Source organism: Lissotriton vulgaris, chromosome 5, assembly GCF_964263255.1.
Source record: "Lissotriton vulgaris chromosome 5, aLisVul1.2, whole genome shotgun sequence".
Classification (NCBI taxonomy): Eukaryota; Metazoa; Chordata; class Amphibia; order Caudata; family Salamandridae; genus Lissotriton; species Lissotriton vulgaris.
The window spans coordinates 1565016949-1565037839 of record NC_141693.1 but is presented as its reverse complement, the minus strand read 5'-3'; the positions used below and the strand labels follow the sequence as shown (position 1 = coordinate 1565037839).

The 20891-nt window shown below is 45.4% G+C and overlaps 9 non-coding genes across 9 annotated transcripts; all 9 read left to right on the top strand.

The window, feature by feature from the left end:
* Positions 1–353: 353 nt before the first annotated feature.
* TRNAR-ACG (transfer RNA arginine (anticodon ACG)) lies at positions 354–426 on the top strand. Its single transcript has one exon. It is a non-coding gene; the product is annotated as a tRNA-Arg (tRNA).
* Positions 427–1348: 922 nt separating this feature from the next.
* TRNAR-ACG (transfer RNA arginine (anticodon ACG)) lies at positions 1349–1421 on the top strand. Its single transcript has one exon. It is a non-coding gene; the product is annotated as a tRNA-Arg (tRNA).
* Positions 1422–4402: 2981 nt separating this feature from the next.
* On the top strand, positions 4403–4475 carry TRNAR-ACG (transfer RNA arginine (anticodon ACG)). The gene has a single exon. It is a non-coding gene; the product is annotated as a tRNA-Arg (tRNA).
* Positions 4476–6436: 1961 nt separating this feature from the next.
* Positions 6437–6509, top strand: TRNAR-ACG (transfer RNA arginine (anticodon ACG)). The gene has a single exon. It is a non-coding gene; the product is annotated as a tRNA-Arg (tRNA).
* Positions 6510–9499: 2990 nt separating this feature from the next.
* TRNAR-ACG (transfer RNA arginine (anticodon ACG)) lies at positions 9500–9572 on the top strand. Its single transcript has one exon. It is a non-coding gene; the product is annotated as a tRNA-Arg (tRNA).
* A 4470-nt stretch (positions 9573–14042) lies between these two features.
* Positions 14043–14115, top strand: TRNAP-AGG (transfer RNA proline (anticodon AGG)). Its single transcript has one exon. It is a non-coding gene; the product is annotated as a tRNA-Pro (tRNA).
* Positions 14116–16108: 1993 nt separating this feature from the next.
* TRNAR-ACG (transfer RNA arginine (anticodon ACG)) lies at positions 16109–16181 on the top strand. The gene has a single exon. It is a non-coding gene; the product is annotated as a tRNA-Arg (tRNA).
* Positions 16182–17103: 922 nt separating this feature from the next.
* Positions 17104–17176, top strand: TRNAP-AGG (transfer RNA proline (anticodon AGG)). The gene has a single exon. It is a non-coding gene; the product is annotated as a tRNA-Pro (tRNA).
* Positions 17177–18748: 1572 nt separating this feature from the next.
* On the top strand, positions 18749–18821 carry TRNAR-ACG (transfer RNA arginine (anticodon ACG)). Its single transcript has one exon. It is a non-coding gene; the product is annotated as a tRNA-Arg (tRNA).
* Positions 18822–20891: the final 2070 nt, after the last annotated feature.

Sequence of the window (20891 nt, the reverse complement as noted above, 5' to 3'; positions counted from 1 at the left end):
ACTGTCTGCAAAATGTTATAAATTGTTATATATAACGGAAGGAATTGTAAGATGTCAGGCTCCAGCCGCATTTCTGCAGTTAGAGGAGGCAAAGCCAAGAAGCCTTTCCCCTCGAAGGCAGCATTCATCTCTGCAAAGAAGAAAAGTGTGCAGGGCTCTGAAGCTCCACAAACCTGTAGGCTGGCTTCAGAGCTTCGACTTGAAATGAGTTGATATTGTACTTAGCTCCTAGAACTGTGTGTTTTCTATTGTAGAGTGCGCCGCTATATCCTTACTGTCTGTCACAGCACCAACTTGTAGCACCTCACCTGTGATTTGGCTATTGCCTGTTCTTTGAAGACTTCATACACAGCGGGCCAGTGGCGCAATGGATAACGCGTCTGCCTACGGAGCAGAAGATTCCAGGTTCGACTCCTGGCTGGCTCGAATTGTGGAGGCACCTTTTTTCAACCAATAATATAAACATTACAATGATCTATAAACATTATAAGAAACTACATCATGCCTGTTAGACCATGAAGTTCCGTCCTGTCTGGTTTTATAATAAACTGACCTGTAAATTTCGTTACATAAACAGCTACGCATTTGATTAAGTTACATACTAGGAATTTAACGCCAATATTTAGTTTTTAAAGTGGGCCATCAGAGTTTCTCGATAGGTCTGTTTTAACTGTAAAACAGATAACTGTCGATTTGCCAAAGGGCCCAATATTTTCATCGAACAATAAATGCTAGTGAAATGTTTTTTAAAAAGCCCCTTTACAAGCGTGGTCTCGAAGGCGTGGACCTTCATAATGGCTGTCACGGATGCAGCTGCTAGTGACTTTTTCCATTTAAACTGGTCAAAATAACGTGGCATCTGTGATACTAGTGCATGGCCATTGGCCACGGTTCTAGAAAAATAAATAACAAATGTATTGTGTCTGCGGAACAGTGGTTCTTTCCAGTTGCGATGTATAATGTGTGCAAACAGTTGTATTTCCCGCCACACCGCCCTCTGCACTCGCACTGCAGTGGAAAAGAACTAGTTAAATCGCGAGTTCTGACCAAATCGAAAAGACTTTGATCCAATCAGATCAGGGAACAAAATATACAAAGTGACGTCACTACTCTTTGCCCAAGAGAGCAGTGGATGTTAAAGTTGTTGTGACTTTTATTGCCTGTACATTCGGTGAGTTCCTTAAGTGATCCCTTCATAGACCTGAGTATTTGACTCTTCACTACTTAATGTGAAAGAGCTATCATTTTCCCAGCTTATTCAACCTGTCTAGCGTGCACACTACCGACCATATCCCAGAGCGCATGTGCACTGGTCTAGTACTCTGCCCCGTCGTGTAGAGATAGCGGTGGGCCAGTGGCGCAATGGATAACGCGTCTGCCTACGGAGCAGAAGATTCCAGGTTCGACTCCTGGCTGGCTCGACTCGACGCACCAAAGTGCTCATTTCTTCCCTTTGTTAAGAAGTGCAATTATTAATGACAACATGAAACTAGACGTGTGTTAAAAAGTTACTCTACTGTACTTTGCCAAAATAGCGGCATTTTAATTAAAACATATATAGGGGAAATGGACACAAATATCTTTTTTTTATTTAATAGCATAAAACAAAAGATGCATTCCCGGATGCTCTGTTTTAATTATAAAGAAAAGAAAGGTTACAGTGGTCTTGACAAAGAACTTATTTTTTATGGGAAATTTAATTTTTGTGACATACACATATAGCGCACTATTATAGTTGAACAAATTCTAACCTTCTCTTAGGAACACTGGGTGATCAGGGAGGGGGAGGAGGTTTAGTGGGGTGGGGAGGGGGGAGGGAGAAGTGTGTGCTTTTCTTTTTTTTCTTGAAGCTGTGTGTCAACGCATGCCCGAAGGCTGCTCCTTGATGCAATACATCGTGTGCTTTTATTTTATTTTATTTTATGTATGCGTTTTTATATAGCGCAGACTTTACCCGAAGGTATCAGAGCGCTTCACAATACTTCACAATAGGAACAGAACTGATACATGAGAACATTACAAGTGAACAAATTACAAAAGCAAACGTTACATTGCATGCGGCAAAAGTGGCAATCGTGAGGTAACAAAATACAAGAGGTAACAAACGGTGCATTACAGGAGGAAAAAGTGACACGTGTGCAGGTTACAAAAGCATATAAAGTAAACATAAAGGTATAATACAGCAATATATGGAGGACACTCAAACACAAGGAGCCTGTCCTTTGGGCCCGGGGACACGCTTTACGCCGCCCCCCCCCCCCCGCTGTGTGATGCCTCGGCGAGCGCCCTGGAGGGGGAGAAGCGAGTAGTGCCCTGACGCTGGAGAGGCCCACCACGTGGCTACAGGGGCCCTGTCTGTCTTCCGGCTCCTCACCCCCAGCCTCACTGCGCACCCTGCCGGCCCCTGGCCTCTGGCAGTGTGCATCAGCTGTCGCTTGAAGACCCTGGTCCTTGCAGTGATGCTTCCTCGCGGTGTTTAGTTTGGAAGACGATGATGATGAGGTGTACTTCGTGTCCTTCATTGGCAGAGATGGTGCGCGGAGTCTGCCGCCACCAATGTGCGACGTACCAATCGCAGGATCCCCGGTACATGCTCTGATCGACACTGGGGCACCCGTGAACGTCATGGACAGCATCCAATATGAACGTCTATCCCCTCGCCCACCTCTCTCTCCATCCAATGCTAAAATCTACACCTAGAAACAGTGTAGATTAGGCCCCACTCTGCGGCCTAGGTATTCCTACCCCCGGTGATACGGCACCACAGGGGGTACAAAGCTCGATGGGGGTACAGCACTCCTCGGAACACCGGTCAAGCACGAAAGTAGCCCACGTGCGTACATATCAGTGTGTGCTGAGGCTTCTGGCGTCAGTGGCCTAATCATTACCAAAGGAAGTACCCAACCAATACTTACAGCGCCTGCTCCCTTCATTGTGTGACCACAGGCGCAAGGCCAACAGGATGCTTCCTGGCAGGCCACCTTATCTGAAAGACTGTAGAACTGATTTTGTTTGTTTATAGCATATAGTAGTTTGTTCGTAGTTGTAATGTAGTACTGTCTGCAAAATGTTATATATTGTTATATATAACGGAAGGAATTGTAAGATGTCAGGCTCCAGCCGCATTTCTGCAGTTAGAGGAGGCAAAGCCAAGAAGCCTTTCCCCTCGAAGGCAGCATTCATCTCTGCAAAGCAGTAAAGTGTGCAGGGCTCTGAAGCTCCACAAACCTGTAGGCTGGCTTCAGAGCTTCGACTTGAAATGAGTTGATATTGTACTTAGCTCCTAGAACTGTGTGTTTTCTATTGTAGAGTGCGCCGCTATATCCTTACTGTCTGTCACAGCACCAACTTGTAGCACCTCACCTGTGATTTGGCTATTACCTGTTCTCTGAAGACTTTATACACAGCGGGCCAGTGGCGCAATGGATAACGCGTCTGCCTACGGAGCAGAAGATTCCAGGTTCGGCTCCTGGCTGGCTCGAATTGTGGAGGCACCTTTTTTCAACCAATAATATAAACATTACAATGATCTATAAACATTATAAGAAACTACATCATGCCTGTTAGACCATGAAGTTCCGTCCTGTCTGGTTTTATAATAAACTGACCTGTAAATTTCGTTACATAAACAGCTACGCATTTGATTAAGTTACATACTAGGAATTTAACGCCAATATTTAGTTTTTAAAGTGGGCCATCAGAGTTTCTCGATAGGTCTGTTTTAACTGTAAAACAGATAACTGTCGATTTGCCAAAGGGCCCAATATTTTCATCGAACTATAAATGCTAGTGAAATTTTTTTAAAAAGCACCTTTACAAGCGTGGTCTCGAAGGCGCGGACCTTCATAATGGCTGTCACGGATGCAGCTGCTAGTGACTTTTTCCATTTAAACTGGTCAAAATAACGTGGCATCTGTGATACTAGTGCATGGCCATTGGCCACGGTTCTAGAAAAATAAATAACAAATGTATTGTGTCTGCGGAACAGTGGTTCTTTCCAGTTGCGATGTATAATGTGCGCAAACAGTTGTATTTCCCGCCACACCGCCCTCTGCACTTGCACTGCAGTGGAAAAGAACTAGTTAAATCGCGAGTTCTGACCAAATCGAAAAGACTTTGATCCAATCAGAGCAGGGAACAAAATATACAAAGTGACATCACTACTCTTTGCCCAAGAGAGCAGTGGCTGTTAAAGTTGTTGTGACTTTTATTGCCTGTACATTCGGTGAGTTCCTTAAGTGATCCCTTCATAGACCTCAGTATTTGACTCTTCACTACTTAATGTGAAAGAGCTATAATTTTCCCAGCTTATTCAACCTGTCTAGCGTGCACACTACCGACCATATCCCCGAGCGCATATGCACTGGTCTAGTACTCTGCCCCGTCGTGTGCAGATAGCAGTGGGCCAGTGGCGCAATGGATAACGCGTCTGCCTACGGAGCAGAAGATTCCAGGTTCGACTCCTGGCTGGCTCGACTCCACGCACAAAGTGCTCATTTCATCCCTTTGTTAAGAAGTGCAATTATTAATGACAACATGAAACTAGACGTGTGTTAAAAATGGCGGCATTTTAATTAAAACATATATAGGGGAAATGGACACAAATATCTTTTTTTTTATTTAATAGCATAAAACAAAAGATGCATTCCCGGATGCTCTGTTTTAATTATAAAGAAAAGAAAGGTTACAGTGGTCTTGACAAAGAACTTATTTTTTATGGGAAATTTAATTTTTGTGACATACACATGTAGCGCACTATTATAGTTGAACAAATTCTAACCTTCTCTTAGGAACACTGGGTGATCAGGGGGGGGGGGAGGTGGAGTGGGGTGGGGAGGGGGGAGGGAGAAGTGTGTGCTTTTCTTTTTTTTCTTGAAGCTGTGTGTCAACGCATGCCCGAAGGCTGCTCCTTGATGCAATACATCGTGTGCTTTTCTTTTATTTTATTTTATGTATGCGTTTTTATATAGCGCAGACTTTACCCGAAGGTATCAGAGCGCTTCACAATACTTCACAATAGGAACAGAACTGATACATGAGAACATTACAAGTGAACAAATTACAAAAGCAAACGTTACATTGCATGCGGCAAAAGTGGCAATCGTGAGCTAACAAAATACAAGAGGTAACAAACGGTGCATTACAGGAGGAAAAAGTGACACGTGTGCAGGTTAGAAAAAGCATATAAAGTAAACATAAAGGTATAATACTGCAATATATGGAGGACACTCAAACACAAGGAGCCTGTCCTTTGGGCCCGGGGACACGCTTTCCGCCGCCCCCCCCCCCGTTGTGTGATGCCTCGGCGAGCGCCCTGGAGGGGGAGAAGCGAGTAGTGCCCTGACGCTGGAGAGGCCCACCACGTGGCTACAGGGGCCCTGTCTGTCTTCCGGCTCCTCACCCCCAGCCTCACTGCGCACCCTGCCGGCCCCTGGCCTCTGGCAGTGTGCATCAGCTGTCGCTTGAAGACCCTGGTCCTTGCAGTGATGCTTCCCGTGCGGTGTTTAGTTTGGAAGACGATGATGATGAGGTGTACTTCGTGTCCTTCATTGGCAGAGATGGTGCGCAGAGTCTGCCGCCACCAATGTGCGACGTACCGATCGCAGGATCCCCGGTACATGCTATGATCAACACTGGGGCATCCGTGAACGTCATGGACAGCATCCAATATGAACGTCTATCCCCTCGCCCACCTCTCTCTCCATCCAACGCTAAAATCTACACCTAGAAACAGTGTAGATTAGGCCCCACTCTGCGGCCTAGGTATTCCTACCCCCGGTGATACGGCACCACAGAGGGTACAAAGCTCGATGGGGGTACAGCACTCCTCGGAACACCGGTCAAGCACGAAAGTAGCCCACGTGCGTACATATCAGTGTGTGCTGAGGCTTCTGGCGTCAGTGGCCTAGTCATTACCAAAGGAAGTACCCAACCAATACTTACAGCGCCTGCTCCCTTCATTGTGTGACCACAGGCGCAAGGCCAACAGGATGCTTCCTGGCAGGCCACCTTATCTGAAAGACTGTAGAACTGATTTTGTTTGTTTATAGCATATAGTAGTTTGTTCGTAGTTGTCATGTAGTACTGTCTGCAAAATGTTATATATTGTTATATATAACGGAAGGAATTGTAAGATGTCAGGCTCCAGCCGCATTTCTGCAGTTAGAGGAGGCAAAGCCAAGAAGCCTTTCCCCTCGAAGGCAGCATTCATCTCTGCAAAGAAGAAAAGTGAGCAGGGCTCTGAAGCTCCACAAACCTGTAGGCTGGCTTCAGAGCTGCGACTTGAAATGAGTTGATATTGTACTTAGCTCCTAGAACTGTGTGTTTTCTATTGTAGAGTGCGCCGCTATATCCTTACTGTCTGTCACAGCACCAACTTGTAGCACCTCACCTGTGATTTGGCAATTGCCTGTTCTTTGAAGACTTCATACACAGCGGGCCAGTGGCGCAATGGATAACGCGTCTGCCTACGGAGCAGAAGATTCCAGGTTCGACTCCTGGCTGGCTCGAATTGTGGAGGCACCTTTTTTCAACCAATAATATAAACATTACAATGATCTATAAACATTATAAGAAACTACATCATGCCTGTTAGACCATGAAGTTCCGTCCTGTCTGGTTTTATAATAAACTGACCTGTAAATTTCGTTACATAAACAGCTACGCATTTGATTAAGTTACATACTAGGAATTTAACGCCAATATTTAGTTTTTAAAGTGGGCCATCAGAGTTTCTCGATAGGTCTGTTTTAACTGTAAAACAGATAACTGTCGATTTGCCAAAGGGCCCAATATTTTCATCGAACAATAAATGCTAGTGAAATGTTTTTTAAAAAGCACCTTTACAAGCGTGGTCTCGAAGGCGTGGACCTTCATAATGGCTGTCACGGATGCAGCTGCTAGTGACTTTTTCCATTTAAACTGGTCAAAATAACGTGGCATCTGTGATACTAGTGCATGGCCATTGGCCACGGTTCTAGAAAAATAAATAACAAATGTATTGTGTCTGCGGAACAGTGGTTCTTTCCAGTTGCGATGTATAATGTGCGCAAACAGTTGTATTTCCCGCCACACCGCCCTCTGCACTTGCACCGCAGTGGAAAAGAACTAGTTAAATCGCGAGTTCTGACCAAATCGAAAAGACTTTGATCCAATCAGAGCAGGGAACAAAATATACAAAGTGACATCACTACTCTTTGCCCAAGAGAGCAGTGGCTGTTAAAGTTGTTGTGACTTTTATTGCCTGTACATTCGGTGAGTTCCTTAAGTGATCCCTTCATAGACCTCAGTATTTGACTCTTCACTACTTAATGTGAAAGAGCTATAATTTTCCCAGCTTATTCAACCTGTCTAGCGTGCACACTACCGACCATATCCCAGAGCGCATATGCACTGGTCTAGTACTCTGCCCCGTCGTGTGCAGATAGCAGTGGGCCAGTGGCGCAATGGATAACGCGTCTGCCTACGGAGCAGAAGATTCCATGTTCGACTCCTGGCTGGCTCGACTCCGCGCACAAAGTGCTCATTTCATCCCTTTGTTAAGAAGTGCAATTATTAATGACAACATGAAACTAGACGTGTGTTAAAAAGTTACTCTACTGTACTTTGCCAAAATGGCGGCATTTTAATTAAAACATATATAGGGGAAATGGACACAAATATCTTTTTTTTTATTTAATAGCATAAAACAAAAGATGCATTCCCGGATGCCGGATGCTCTGTTTTAATTATAAAGAAAAGAAAGGTTACAGTGGTCTTGACAAAGAACTTATTTTTTATGGGAAATTTAATTTTTGTGACATACACATGTAGCGCACTATTATAGTTGAACAAATTCTAACCTTCTCTTAGGAACACTGGGTGATCAGGGAGGGGGGGGGGAGGTGGAGTGGGGTGGGGAGGGGGGAGGGAGAAGTGTGTGCTTTTCTTTTTTTTCTTGAAGCATTGTGTCAACGCATGCCCGAAGGCTGCTCCTTGATGCAATACATCGTGTGCTTTTATTTTATTTTATTTTATGTATGCGTTTTTATATAGCGCAGACTTTACCCGAAGGTATCAGAGCGCTTCACAATACTTCACAATAGGAACAGAACTGATACATGAGAACATTACAAGTGAACAAATTACAAAAGCAAACGTTACATTGCATGCGGCAAAAGTGGCAATCGTGAGCTAACAAAATACAAGAGGTAACAAACGGTGCATTACAGGAGGAAAAAGTGACACGTGTGCAGGTTACAAAAGCATATAAAGTAAACATAAAGGTATAATACTGCAATATATGGAGGACACTCAAACACAAGGAGCCTGTCCTTTGGGCCCGGGGACACGCTTTCCGCCGCCCCCCCCCCCGTTGTGTGATGCCTCGGCGAGCGCCCTGGAGGGGGAGAAGCGAGTAGTGCCCTGACGCTGGAGAGGCCCACCACGTGGCTACAGGGGCCCTGTCTGTCTTCCGGCTCCTCACCCCCAGCCTCACTGCGCACCCTGCCGGCCCCTGGCCTCTGGCAGTGTGCATCAGCTGTCGCTTGAAGACCCTGGTCCTTGCAGTGATGCTTCCCGCGCGGTGTTTAGTTTGGAAGACGATGATGATGAGGTGTACTTCGTGTCCTTCATTGGCAGAGATGGTGCGCAGAGTCTGCCGCCACCAATGTGCGACGTACCGATCGCAGGATCCCCGCTACATGCTATGATCAACACTGGGGCATCCGTGAACGTCATGGACAGCATCCAATATGAACGTCTATCCCCTCGCCCACCTCTCTCTCCATCCAACGCTAAAATCTACACCTAGAAACAGTGTAGATTAGGCCCCACTCTGCGGCCTAGGTATTCCTACCCCCGGTGATACGGCACCACAGAGGGTACAAAGCTCGATGGGGGTACAGCACTCCTCGGAACACCGGTCAAGCACAAAAGTAGCCCACGTGCGTACATATCAGTGTGTGCTGAGGCTTCTGGCGTCAGTGGCCTAGTCATTACCAAAGGAAGTACCCAACCAATACTTACAGCGCCTGCTCCCTTCATTGTGTGACCACAGGCGCAAGGCCAACAGGATGCTTCCTGGCAGGCCACCTTATCTGAAAGACTGTAGAACTGATTTTGTTTGTTTATAGCATATAGTAGTTTGTTCGTAGTTGTCATGTAGTACTGTCTGCAAAATGTTATAAATTGTTATATATAACGGAAGGAATTGTAAGATGTCAGGCTCCAGCCGCATTTCTGCAGTTAGAGGAGGCAAAGCCAAGAAGCCTTTCCCCTCAAAGGCAGCATTCATCTCTGCAAAGAAGAAAAGTGTGCAGGGCTCTGAAGCTCCACAAACCTGTAGGCTGGCTTCAGAGCTTCGACTTGAAATGAGTTGATATTGTACTTAGCTCCTAGAACTGTGTGTTTTCTATTGTAGAGTGCGCCGCTATATCCTTACTGTCTGTCACAGCACCAACTTGTAGCACCTCACCTGTGATTTGGCTATTACCTGTTCTCTGAAGACTTCGTACACAGCGGGCCAGTGGCGCAATGGATAACGCGTCTGCCTACGGAGCAGAAGATTCCAGGTTCGACTCCTGGCTGGCTCGAATTGTGGAGGTACCTTTTTTCAACCAATAATATAAACATTACAATGATCTATAAACATTATAAGAAACTACATCATGCCTGTTAGACCATGAAGATCCGTCCTGTCTGGTTTTATAATAAACTGACCTGTAAATTTCGTTACATAAACAGCTACGCATTTGATTAAGTTACATACTAGGAATTTAACGCCAATATTTAGTTTTTAAAGTGGGCCATCAGAGTTTCTCGATAGGTCTGTTTTAACTGTAAAACAGATAACTGTCGATTTGCCAAAGGGCCCAATATTTTCATCGAACAATAAATGCTAGTGAAATCAGGGCCGGTCCTAGCCATGGGCGGTATGGGCAGCTGCCCAGGGCCTCGCGCTCAGGGGGCCCCGCAGTTGCGGGAATGAATGGGAAAAGTTCTGCGCACAGCACTCTCGAGCTCGTGCAGGGCCGCAGGCAGTAAGAGGCAGGGAAGAAGGGAACTAGTCCGTCACTGTCTGCGCACGCACCGTGACGCACGCACCCCACCACCTAGCTTAGTGGTGGTGCCTTAGTGGTGGTGACATGCGCAGTACGCGGGCGGCAGGCGGCCGGCCTTGCGAATTCATGATGGGGGAATCCACGGTATTATATATACCTTTTATTGGACTAGTTAAAAATATTATGCTTTAACATCCTGTATTCTCTTTTCTGATTATGATGCTAGGCACTAAATTCCAGGCCATGTCTAATGTATTTCTAGTTCTCACTCACATGCATGCTTGCTATGTATGTCGGTTTGTGTGTGGGCAAGGAGGAGGCAGTGTGAAAACCATGAACTAGTTTTCCTGTTCTTTCTGGCTGCATTGCATCTTCTAGAACACTGTACTGTTGTTCCGTTTTGACACATTATTTACACTTTGTCAAACAAAAGGTTTAGCCTTGTGTGTTTGCATTTCTCAGTGCCAGAATATAATAGGTCAAAGCATCAACACTTCTGGACTTTCTCAGCAGAGAGGCGCGGTATTAATAATGAGCAATATTATAGAACTACTTGTCCCCTACATAACTATGTACGGCCAGATTTACTAATGCTTTTGTGCTGGTACAAGTGCCATGGAAGTGGTGCATAGCAGTGCAAAGTGGCAACAGGGATTCACTTTTACGCACAAAAGGTGTTTTGCTTTGGAAAGGTGGCCTTTTCACAGAGGCAAATCTACTTGGTGCTGCTTGGCATCAAAGAAGTGTGTATGGGGATGAATCACCGCCTAGTAAAAACAATGACGCTCCTCCCCCCACACCCCTCACCCCCTCCGAATCCCACACAATGCACGCTTGCTGCGGTGCACCGCGCACTTCCAGTGCATCGGACCCTTCTACAGGTGTTTTACTTAGAAATGTGTACTGGAAAAGTTTGCTTCCAGTACAAACCATGCAGTGTGCAGGGCCTTTGCACTATGGCGTGATTCTGTGCACGGTGCAAAGCTGCACCGTTCATCGGCAGTGAGCCTCCTCCCAGATGTATTGAAATACGATTTCATCACCAATATTGTAAAACATTGCAGAATAATATTCATAACAATAATAATAAAACACCTAATGCACACACGATTAAAAGAACAGCTAGCCAATTTGAGTGTATTTGGCTATAGGTTGTGTTTTGTCATTTGCACAGCCCATCCCAGCAAATTCGGATGCTACGTTGCGTGGAATCTAAGTAAATCTGGCTACAGATAGCAGCCAGCATGACTAGCGCATTGTAGCAGTCACTGCTGTGGAGGACTTCGGTTTCTAGCACGTATATTGCACTCCTTTTTGTGGGTCGAAATCAACAAATGCTTACAAATGTGAAGCATAATTTGGATTCCACACGGGCTCCTATTTTCAAATACAGGTGTGGTAATAGCATATCTGCAGTTTGTGATACTGTCTGGTGCCGCGTTTTGCTTGTGCACTTTTTCTGAGTTTTGCACCTCCAAATGGGAGGAGGGGGGAGGGGAAGGTGCTCGTTGCATTAACTTTCATTCATTCTGTGTCTCAAAACCTGAAATGTATGCTGTGTACTAGCAAACATTTCACAAACGTTTTACCTACTGATTTTTTGTGGTAAAACAACATGGGTTGCGGCAATAGTAAAGTGAATAATTCTGAATCAAGTGTGAACTTTCATTTGCTCCCGATTCAGAATTTGTGCAAGAGTCGAAGTGTATGCTGGAAATACCACACTCTTCACTCTGAGCATAATTGATTGTTAAGGCCAGCGAGGGAACCTAATTTTGACCTGCATCGAGTCAATAACTAGTGACGTTTGGTAAGCTCAAAAAAGAAATTTGAAAGATTGCAGCTGACTAAGGTTTATTTTAGGGCAAGGGGAGATTAAGCGATCTGCCTAAAATCACAGGATGTTGAGCGGACGCTGAGACTCGAACCTGGTTCCCCAGTTTCAAAGGCGGCAGTTCAGGCCATTACACCGCATTTTATGAAAGAGCATTTCTGAAAACCCACAAAGATTTCTGTCAGGCCAGGTGATCTTTCGAATCTCAGGGCATCAAGCAGACAAAAATACCTCTCTGGATGGCCGTCTGTCAAGTTTACAGCAGTCCAGGCCTCCACACCGGGCAAGGCTCTGAAATCAGCTAGGCTGCATAAGCCTGGCCGCTCCCAGTCCCGCTAGGCATGGTGGCTTCGGAGAAGGCCCCTATGATGAGAGACTCTTCAATACAATGGCCTGCCTGCAGAGGCCCAGCGTCAGGAGACCCTCTGGGAGTCTGTTTTACCTCAAGTGCCCCCGCGCGGACTTGGACACCTTGAAAATCTCAGAAATTAAGTGTCTGACCACACAAGAAAAGGGGTAAAAGAAAGGTAAAATATTTAAAATGTTTGCAATCGTTCAAAAAAAATGTGTGAGTAGCCTGATAAAAAAAAAGACAGCCAAATTACGGTCTAGACGACATTCAGAGATAAGGGATGCTGGGTCCAAGTCACATGGGTTTTACACAAATATGTGACGCTTCCGAGCGCTAAACAGGCAATTCCAGTTCAAAAATCCACGTTGTGACTCAAAGAATCATCATAAATTATTGCACTTAAGATGCAGGGAATGGAAGAGGTTTCTCGACAGGTAGAAAAAATAAATAAATGTACACATGCACATCACTAAATGAGCCAAGTTGTTGAAGTGTGTACATCCACTTCAGTTCTGTCACTCTTCTGTGAACAGGAAAGATTGTGTCCCTGAAAGTGTGTGATCCCCGTCATTTAGACAAATGTGAGGCCAGCCCTTGAAATGGTGAATCACTAAACAGACTAAATGAAATGAAATAATATTAAAGTGAGACTTATATAGCGTACTAATACCCTGAGGTGTCTAGGCGCTGGACTCGGAGCAAACAGGTAACCATCTAAATTGGTAAGCAGTGAAGAAAGGAAGCTACGGATTGAAAATCCAAGTGTTAAGGCTTTTCTGAATGCTAACAGATTTGTTATCCGTTCAGGTGAAAGTGGAAGGGAGTTCCAGAGTTCTGATGTTCTGCCTACTAAGTTTCTTACACCCCATTGAGACTTTTTAAATTCAGAGACTACCAGATTGTGTGCCGCAGCCGAGCGGAGTGATCTTGGCGGGAATTTGGGGGCATGTCCAACTAATCATTCAAGGAGCCGGCAAGTTTTACACTCATGGATATTTGCTCACCTGTTTTCCATCCCCTCTACTTTTTGTCCATGTTACTGATATCCACAGTAGTTTGTTTCAGTGATGCCAAATAACTAAGATCAAAAGTCCTGCGAAGTCACTTTCTGTGATGTCACTTCTTGTGACGCAATATGCAATTAGGGGGCCTCACATCTTCCCTTTCGCCCGGGGCCTCAGAAGGCCTAGGACCTGCTCTGAGTGAAATGTTTTTTAAAAAGCACCTTTACAAGCGTGGTCTCGAAGGCGTGGACCTTCATAATGGCTGTCACGGATGCAGCTGCTAGTGACTTTTTCCATTTAAACTGGTCAAAATAACGTGGCATCTGTGATACTAGTGCATGGCCATTGGCCACGGTTCTAGAAAAATAAATAACAAATGTATTGTGTCTGCGGAACAGTGGTTCTTTCCAGTTGCGATGTATAATGTGCGCAAACAGTTGTATTTCCCGCCACACCGCCCTCTGCACTTGCACTGCAGTGGAAAAGAACTAGTTAAATCGCGAGTTCTGACCAAATCGAAAAGACTTTGATCCAATCAGAGCAGGGAACAAAATATACAAAGTGACATCACTACTCTTTGCCCAAGAGAGCAGTGGCTGTTAAAGTTGTTGTGACTTTTATTGCCTGTACATTCGGTGAGTTCCTTAAGTGATCCCTTCATAGACCTCAGTATTTGACTCTTCACTACTTAATGTGAAAGAGCTATAATTTTCCCAGCTTATTCAACCTGTCTAGCGTGCACACTACCGACCATATCCCAGAGCGCATATGCACTGGTCTAGTACTCTGCCCCGTCGTGTAGAGATAGCAGTGGGCCAGTGGCGCAATGGATAACGCGTCTGCCTAGGGAGCAGAAGATTCCAGGTTCGACTCCTGGCTGGCTCGACTCCACGCACAAAGTGCTCATTTCAGCCCTTTGTTAAGAAGTGCAATTATTAATGACAACATGAAACTAGACGTGTGTTAAAAAGTTACTCTACTGTACTTTGCCAAAATGGCGGCATTTTAATTAAAACATATATAGGGGAAATGGACACAAATATCTTTTTTTTTATTTAATAGCATAAAACAAAAGATGCATTCCCGGATGCCGGATGCTCTGTTTTAATTATAAAGAAAAGAAAGGTTACAGTGGTCTTGACAAAGAACTTATTTTTTATGGGAAATTTAATTTTTGTGACATACACATGTAGCGCACTATTATAGTTGAACAAATTCTAACCTTCTCTTAGGAACACTGGGTGATCAGGGGGGGGGGGGGGAGGTGGAGTGGGGTGGGGAGGGGGGAGGGAGAAGTGTGTGCTTTTCTTTTTTTTCTTGAAGCTGTGTGTCAACGCATGCCCGAAGGCTGCTCCTTGATGCAATACATCGTGTCCTTTTATTTTATTTTATTTTATGTATGCGTTTTTATATAGCGCAGACTTTACCCGAAGGTATCAGAGCGCTTCACAATACTTCACAATAGGAACAGAACTGATACATGAGAACATTACAAGTGAACAAATTACAAAAGCAAACGTTACATTGCATGCGGCAAAAGTGGCAATCGTGAGCTAACAAAATACAAGAGGTAACAAACGGTGCATTACAGGAGGAAAAAGTGACACGTGTGCAGGTTACAAAAGCATATAAAGTAAACATAAAGGTATAATACTGCAATATATGGAGGACACTCAAACACAAGGAGCCTGTCCTTTGGGCCCGGGGACACGCTTTCCGCCGCCCCCCCCCGTTGTGTGATGCCTCGGCGAGCGCCCTGGAGGGGGAGAAGCGAGTAGTGCCCTGACGCTGGAGAGGCCCACCACGTGGCTACAGGGGCCCTGTCTGTCTTCCGGCTCCTCACCCCCAGCCTCACTGCGCACCCTGCCGGCCCCTGGCCTCTGGCAGTGTGCATCAGCTGTCGCTTGAAGACCCTGGTCCTTGCAGTGATGCTTCCCGCGCGGTGTTTAGTTTGGAAGACGATGATGATGAGGTGTACTTCGTGTCCTTCATTGGCAGAGATGGTGCGCAGAGTCTGCCGCCACCAATGTGCGACGTACCGATCGCAGGATCCCCGGTACATGCTATGATCAACACTGGGGCATCCGTGAACGTCATGGACAGCATCCAATATGAACGTCTATCCCCTCGCCCACCTCTCTCTCCATCCAACGCTAAAATCTACACCTAGAAACAGTGTAGATTAGGCCCCACTCTGCGGCCTAGGTATTCCTACCCCCGGTGATACGGCACCACAGAGGGTACAAAGCTCGATGGGGGTACAGCACTCCTCGGAACACCGGTCAAGCACGAAAGTAGCCCACGTGCGTACATATCAGTGTGTGCTGAGGCTTCTGGCGTCAGTGGCCTAGTCATTACCAAAGGAAGTACCCAACCAATACTTACAGCGCCTGCTCCCTTCATTGTGTGACCACAGGCGCAAGGCCAACAGGATGCTTCCTGGCAGGCCACCTTATCTGAAAGACTGTAGAACTGATTTTGTTTGTTTATAGCATATAGTAGTTTGTTTGTAGTTGTAATGTAGTACTGTCTGCAAAATGTTATATATTGTTATATATAACGGAAGGAATTGTAAGATGTCAGGCTCCAGCCGCATTTCTGCAGTTAGAGGAGGCAAAGCCAAGAAGCCTTTCCCCTCGAAGGCAGCATTCATCTCTGCAAAGAAGAAAAGTGTGCAGGGCTCTGAAGCTCCACAAACCTGTAGGCTGGCTTCAGAGCTTCGACTTGAAATGAGTTGATATTGTACTTAGCTCCTAGAACTGTGTGTTTTCTATTGTAGAGTGCGCCGCTATATCCTTACTGTCTGTCACAGCACCAACTTGTAGCACCTCACCTGTGATTTGGCTATTACCTGTTCTCTGAAGACTTCGTACACAGCGGGCCAGTGGCGCAATGGATAACGCGTCTGCCTACGGAGCAGAAGATTCCAGGTTCGACTCCTGGCTGGCTCGAATTGTGGAGGCACCTTTTTTCAACCAATAATATAAACATTACAATGATCTATAAACATTATAAGAAACTACATCATGCCTGTTAGACCATGAAGTTCCGTCCTGTCTGGTTTTATAATAAACTGACCTGTAAATTTCGTTACATAAACAGCTACGCATTTGATTAAGTTACATACTAGGAATTTAACGCCAATATTTAGTTTTTAAAGTGGGCCATCAGAGTTTCTCGATAGGTCTGTTTTAACTGTAAAACAGATAACTGTCGATTTGCCAAAGGGCCCAATATTTTCATCGAACAATAAATGCTAGTGAAATGTTTTTTAAAAAGCACCTTTACAAGCGTGGTCTCGAAGGCGTGGACCTTCATAATGGCTGTCACGGATGCAGCTGCTAGTGACTTTTTCCATTTAAACTGGTCAAAATAACGTGGCATCTGTGATACTAGTGCATGGCCATTGGCCACGGTTCTAGAAAAATAAATAACAAATGTATTGTGTCTGCGGAACAGTGGTTCTTTCCAGTTGCGATGTATAATGTGCGCAAACAGTTGTATTTCCCGCCACACCGCCCTCTGCACTTGCACTGCAGTGGAAAAGAACTAGTTAAATCGCGAGTTCTGACCAAATCGAAAAGACTTTGATCCAATCAGAGCAGGGAACAAAATATACAAAGTGACATCACTACTCTTTGCCCAAGAGAGCAGTGGCTGTTAAAGTTGTTGTGACTTTTATTGCCTGTACATTCGGTGAGTTCCTTAAGTGATCCCTTCATAGACCTCAGTATTTGACTCTTCACTACTTAATGTGAAAGAGCTATAATTTTCCCAGCTTATTCAACCTGTCTAGCGTGCACACTACCGACCATATCCCAGAGCGCATATGCACTGGTCTAGTACTCTGCCCCGTCGTGTAGAGATAGCAGTGGGCCAGTGGCGCAATGGATAACGCGTCTGCCTAGGGAGCAGAAGATTCCAGGTTCGACTCCTGGCTGGCTCGACTCCACGCACAAAGTGCTCATTTCAGCCCTTTGTTAAGAAGTGCAATTATTAATGACAACATGAAACTAGACGTGTGTTAAAAAGTTACTCTACTGTACTTTGCCAAAATGGCGGCATTTTAATTAAAACATATATAGGGGAAATGGACACAAATATCTTTTTTTTTATTTAATAGCATAAAACAAAAGATGCATTCCCGGATGCCGGATGCTCTGTTTTAATTATAAAGAAAAGAAAGGTTACAGTGGTCTTGACAAAGAACTTATTTTTTATGGGAAATTTAATTTTTGTGACATACACATGTAGCGCACTATTATAGTTGAACAAATTCTAACCTTCTCTTAGGAACACTGGGTGATCAGGGGGGGGGGGGAGGTGGAGTGGGGTGGGGAGGGGGGAGGGAGAAGTGTGTGCTTTTCTTTTTTTTCTTGAAGCTGTGTGTCAACGCATGCCCGAAGGCTGCTCCTTGATGCAATACATCGTGTCCTTTTATTTTATTTTATTTTATGTATGCGTTTTTATATAGCGCAGACTTTACCCGAAGGTATCAGAGCGCTTCACAATACTTCACAATAGGAACAGAACTGATACATGAGAACATTACAAGTGAACAAATTACAAAAGCAAACGTTACATTGCATGCGGCAAAAGTGGCAATCGTGAGCTAACAAAATACAAGAGGTAACAAACGGTGCATTACAGGAGGAAAAAGTGACACGTGTGCAGGTTACAAAAGCATATAAAGTAAACATAAAGGTATAATACTGCAATATATGGAGGACACTCAAACACAAGGAGCCTGTCCTTTGGGCCCGGGGACACGCTTTCCGCCGCCCCCCCCGTTGTGTGATGTCTCGGCGAGCGCCCTGGAGGGGGAGAAGCGAGTAGTGCCCTGACGCTGGAGAGGCCCACCACGTGGCTATAGGGGCCCTGTCTGTCTTCCGGCTCCTCACCCCCAGCCTCACTGCGCACCCTGCCGGCCCCTGGCCTCTGGCAGTGTGCATCAGCTGTCGCTTGAAGACCCTGGTCCTTGCAGTGATGCTTCCCGCGCGGTGTTTAGTTTGGAAGACGATGATGATGAGGTGTACTTCGTGTCCTTCATTGGCAGAGATGGTGCGCAGAGTCTGCCGCCACCAATGTGCGACGTACCGATCGCAGGATCCCCGGTACATGCTATGATCAACACTGGGGCATCCGTGAACGTCATGGACAGCATCCAATATGAACGTCTATCCCCTCGCCCACCTCTCTCTCCATCCAACGCTAAAATCTACACCTCCAGCCGCATTTCTGCAGTTAGAGGAGGCAAAGCCAAGAAGCCTTTCCCCTCGAAGGCAGCATTCATCTCTGCAAAGAAGAAAAGTGTGCAGGGCTCTGAAGCTCCACAAACCTGTAGGCTGGCTTCAGAGCTTCGACTTGAAATGAGTTGATATTGTACTTAGCTCCTAGAACTGTGTGTTTTCTATTGTAGAGTGCGCCGCTATATCCTTACTGTCTGTCACAGCACCAACTTGTAGCACCTCACCTGTGATTTGGCTATTACCTGTTCTCTGAAGACTTCGTACACAGCGGGCCAGTGGCGCAATGGATAACGCGTCTGCCTACGGAGCAGAAGATTCCAGGTTCGACTCCTGGCTGGCTCGAATTGTGGAGGTACCTTTTTTCAACCAATAATATAAACATTACAATGATCTATAAACATTATAAGAAACTACATCATGCCTGTTAGACCATGAAGATCCGTCCTGTCTGGTTTTATAATAAACTGACCTGTAAATTTCGTTACATAAACAGCTACGCATTTGATTAAGTTACATACTAGGAATTTAACGCCAATATTTAGTTTTTAAAGTGGGCCATCAGAGTTTCTCGATAGGTCTGTTTTAACTGTAAAACAGATAACTGTCGATTTGCCAAAGGGCCCAATATTTTCATCGAACAATAAATGCTAGTGAAATCAGGGCCGGTCCTAGCCATGGGCGGTATGGGCAGCTGCCCAGGGCCTCGCGCTCAGGGGGCCCCGCAGTTGCGGGAATGAATGGGAAAAGTTCTGCGCACAGCACTCTCGAGCTCGTGCAGGGCCGCAGGCAGTAAGAGGCAGGGAAGAAGGGAACTAGTCCGTCACTGTCTGCGCACGCACCGTGACGCACGCACCCCACCACCTAGCTTAGTGGTGGTGCCTTAGTGGTGGTGACATGCGCAGTACGCGGGCGGCAGGCGGCCGGCCTTGCGAATTCATGATGGGGGAATCCACGGTATTATATATACCTTTTATTGGACTAGTTAAAAATATTATGCTTTAACATCCTGTATTCTCTTTTCTGATTATGATGCTAGGCACTAAATTCCAGGCCATGTCTAATGTATTTCTAGTTCTCACTCACATGCATGCTTGCTATGTATGTCGGTTTGTGTGTGGGCAAGGAGGAGGCAGTGTGAAAACCATGAACTAGTTTTCCTGTTCTTTCTGGCTGCATTGCATCTTCTAGAACACTGTACTGTTGTTCCGTTTTGACACATTATTTACACTTTGTCAAACAAAAGGTTTAGCCTTGTGTGTTTGCATTTCTCAGTGCCAGAATATAATAGGTCAAAGCATCAACACTTCTGGACTTTCTCAGCAGAGAGGCGCGGTATTAATAATGAGCAATATTATAGAACTACTTGTCCCCTACATAACTATGTACGGCCAGATTTACTAATGCTTTTGTGCTGGTACAAGTGCCATGGAAGTGGTGCATAGCAGTGCAAAGTGGCAACAGGGATTCACTTTTACGCACAAAAGGTGTTTTGCTTTGGAAAGGTGGCCTTTTCACAGAGGCAAATCTACTTGGTGCTGCTTGGCATCAAAGAAGTGTGTATGGGGATGAATCACCGCCTAGTAAAAACAATGACGCTCCTCCCCCCACACCCCTCACCCCCTCCGAATCCCACACAATGCACGCTTGCTGCGGTGCACCGCGCACTTCCAGTGCATCGGACCCTTCTACAGGTGTTTTACTTAGAAATGTGTACTGGAAAAGTTTGCTTCCAGTACAAACCATGCAGTGTGCAGGGCCTTTGCACTATGGCGTGATTCTGTGCACGGTGCAAAGCTGCACCGTTCATCGGCAGTGAGCCTCCTCCCAGATGTATTGAAATACGATTTCATCACCAATATTGTAAAACATTGCAGAATAATATTCATAACAATAATAATAAAACACCTAATGCACACACGATTAAAAGAACAGCTAGCCAATTTGAGTGTATTTGGCTATAGGTTGTGTTTTGTCATTTGCACAGCCCATCCCAGCAAATTCGGATGCTACGTTGCGTGGAATCTAAGTAAATCTGGCTACAGATAGCAGCCAGCATGACTAGCGCATTGTAGCAGTCACTGCTGTGGAGGACTTCGGTTTCTAGCACGTATATTGCACTCCTTTTTGTGGGTCGAAATCAACAAATGCTTACAAATGTGAAGCATAATTTGGATTCCACACGGGCTCCTATTTTCAAATACAGGTGTGGTAATAGCATATCTGCAGTTTGTGATACTGTCTGGTGCCGCGTTTTGCTTGTGCACTTTTTCTGAGTTTTGCACCTCCAAATGGGAGGAGGGGGGAGGGGAAGGTGCTCGTTGCATTAACTTTCATTCATTCTGTGTCTCAAAACCTGAAATGTATGCTGTGTACTAGCAAACATTTCACAAACGTTTTACCTACTGATTTTTT